Genomic DNA, 3,435 nt, shown 5'->3' on the forward strand with positions numbered 1-3,435 from the left:
GCATCAAGGGAAGCTAATACATACTGGTCAGTGTATAAACTAACATTGACGGTTTACAATGCTAGATTCGTTCGGTGTAGAACTTATTGAATTTTGAAATGCGGACTGTTAATTGGTTATTATAACAATGCAGATATCCAATCAACAATCACAACGTTCTAAAATCCAGCAAGTTGTATGGACACGCATCCAGTATCATATCAATGTAGCACATGGAACAAACAAGGTCAATAAACATACTGCAGCATGACGTTTCTGTGTGCTCATGTACTTCATTGGTGTAATTAAAAATTTGCCCAATGTCTCCTACGTCGCTGATAGCTGACGTAATGCCGTCAGTAGCTTCAGCCGGGCTCACAGGCACCAGATTGGTATCCTCTCCATCTGCTGGGTCAAGTGTTTCACCAGTGTAACTACAAATGATTGTTGAAATCAGTATTGCTGTAGTGAGTGCTGTTGAGATAGTTAAAGATGCTATGACTAAGGATAACACAGGTAAATAAATACAAACACTTGTGCCTCTTCACTTATATACCCATCATAGCATGCATCATTATTTTCTTCAGTATTAATATACTCAGAGGAGATAGGACTTAATTCTTCACGAGGTACTAATAATATTGAAAATACAATGTACATAATTTACTTCATGTTTTATATAACATTTTCAAAGTAAATATCTAAATGAATAGTACCATTTGAAGAATCTTGGTATGCTTCGTCCAAATATTCCTCCATCATTGGAGATGTAAACCCCTCATTCGCTGAATGATCCATAGACATGTCTGGAATAATGATTTTCATTTTGTAAAGCCCACGACAAGCCCTTTGATTAGAATTAAACTGTATAGAGTTTAAGCAGTATAATTCTTTCTACATGAAATATATCATTTAAACTGCAGTTTAAATTTAGTCGGAGAGTTTGTTTTGGGTATAATTTATATTGATTATCTTACTACTGGTAGCTGGAATATTATGACCAGTTTGCGCAGTTTTAAAGCTGCTAGGAGGCTTTGTAAAGACCCTATCCTTTTTCTTCTGCAGGTTTTGCATTTTAAGTGGCTGCGATGGACCAGGCATGGAATCTGAAGTACAATTGGAAATAAAATAATTTATCAACTCCATAAGGGAACTGTTAAAAATGTGTTGATGCATTAAGTGACAACAATGTAGAAGTAAGTATAACACAAACCATTCGTTTGCTGGCTCATTCTTCGCATCTGGCTTTGCATGGTTTTCTTTTTTTCCACTGAGTTGACCGGAGGCAACGATGGTCTTTGGCACACAACTATACATCAAGTAACAAATTAAAATCTGAAAATTAATTATAAAATCATAGTTTAAGTAATTTACTGGTTCTATTTTTTAAAAGCCTCTCCTGTGTATGCTGCGACATCTTTTAGACTTCACAGATTCAACTGTAACAAAGTAAAAGTGAAATATAGATTTTTTTATAGATTATAAGTTTTATATTAAATTATAAAATTAGAATTATAGATAAGATAGTTTACAATTATGCAGTTTCCATTGTCGAATGAATAAGAGGCATGACATAATGATTTGCACCATGTGGTATTCTAAAGAGTTTGCTTTTTATATCAGCCAATGGCCAAATTTGTGATGTTGTAAGGTTTTGAGATTGGCAAATATTCACTAATTTGGAATCGAAGGGATAGTTTTCCAATGAGAGTACATTTTCTAATTTTCTTCCTATAATCACTGGTTCATCATTTTTATAGGCTATATGTTCAATAATTACTATTTTATTATTTTTTAGAAGAACTGTATTATTATTTTTCATATTACTGATTTTAAAATTTGGTAACACTGCAAATTTATGTGGACTATTACAATTAAGTGGAATATTATTATTTATTTGTTTAATTAGCTGTGGATATGTAATATCATTCTTCTGTGGCGATGATGACATTAAAGATTTTTCTGACAGTCGATTATATAATTGTGCCAGAGGATTGTCTCCTTTTCGTATCAGTTTCCTCAAAGGACTAAAATAGCTTTCATATGGAAAAGAGCTAAAATCATCAAGCGGACCATATTTTAAAGAATCACCTACTAAATGTATCAAATTATGTATGTTGTATATCAAATGTTCTTTACCATATAAAATACTCATATTTATAACAAAATTATGTAATAATTCATTAGCATAGTTAGAATTTTTTTTGCATTCTACAGGATCACAAAGTATTCTAACTGCGCAATGCAGCACATTGAAATGCAAGTAATTATTCTCAGGAAGCAAATCTATTAAAGCTATGGGGCCAACATATAATAAGAAAAGTCTAAACTCATCTGCTTTCCAATTATCTAAATCAGCAATAGCTCTACATTTTCTAGCAAATTCTGATGGTACATATTGCCTTATAAGCAGCAATCGGTTATTAAGAATTTGTAGATTTTCATTAATCAAATATTTTTCTTTTATCCAAATATGTAGCAACCTCTTCACTACACCTAAGCAAATAAGATGCATGTAGTCAAGAGGGAATTGGCTAACCATTCCTAACGAAAGTTCTTCAAATGGTGATACGTCAATATGGTGCTGTGGTTGTTTTCTATTCCTAAAATTTTCATCAGTTCTAAGTATGCAGTTTAAATTTGGGAATATTGTTCTACGTAAAAATCTTTCGCCCTTTGTAAGACATTTGCCACAACCGTAGAAACCATTATGAGACTTTGTGCATTTGATGAAGGATCTAGCTGGCGAATTTGCTATTACGCACCGTATTTTTACGAAGTATGTTTTATTTTTATAGGTAAAACCATTGGCGATAAACTTTTATATTCATTGCAAAATTTTTCCAGATATTCTGATATAGATTTAGGATTTTCTTTGCCGCAGTGTGCTCCGATGAGAAATGGTTTTTTAAATAAATGGTTACAAATCTTTCCCAATATTGGCCATATTTTTAAACTGGAGCTCCTAGAGAGTGAAACCCCATCTATATGGATGTCTATAAGTATTTCCTGGTTATTGAAGGGTAAATGTACTGCAATATTTCTCCATTGCTCAGTAATACTTTTTTCAATCCCATAATGCATATATTTTTCGTTCCAGGTTAGTGCGACTGTTGTATTAACCTTGGGTGTATGCAAAAGAGTTCTTGCATCCCTTGGTAAATTATGGCCTTGTTTATTTAATATATTTAACAAGCCATTAATTGCATTGTGCTTTATATTAAACTCTAAAGCCCAATTTCTCAATGAGGTTATAATATCATTTCCTTTGATTGGGTTTTCTTCAACATTTGGTGTATTAATTGCGTCATTTGGATTAATAATGATATTATCATCATCATAGGAAGCTATGTGTGCTGATATTGGAATACTTTCTGTTAAATTGGATGTTGATTCTACTGGCGATTCATTAATAGTGTAATTTACTATTTTATTAATATTCTGTGTTGCTGTATT

The 3,435-nt window shown here is 32.3% G+C and overlaps 1 long non-coding RNA gene across 1 annotated transcript; it reads left to right on the forward strand.

The window, feature by feature from the left end:
* The first annotated feature begins 402 nt into the window (after positions 1-402).
* Positions 403-1,997, forward strand: LOC136777624 (uncharacterized). Its single transcript, XR_010823285.1, has 3 exons — positions 403-495; positions 1,045-1,175; positions 1,889-1,997. It is a non-coding gene; the product is annotated as an uncharacterized lncRNA (long non-coding RNA).
* Positions 1,998-3,435: the final 1,438 nt, after the last annotated feature.

Source organism: Prorops nasuta, unplaced genomic scaffold (genome assembly GCF_024137725.1).
Source record: "Prorops nasuta isolate Cenicafe-Biocafe unplaced genomic scaffold, Cenicafe_Pnas_1.2 PNAS00011, whole genome shotgun sequence".
Lineage (NCBI taxonomy): Eukaryota > Metazoa > Arthropoda > Insecta > Hymenoptera > Bethylidae > Prorops > Prorops nasuta.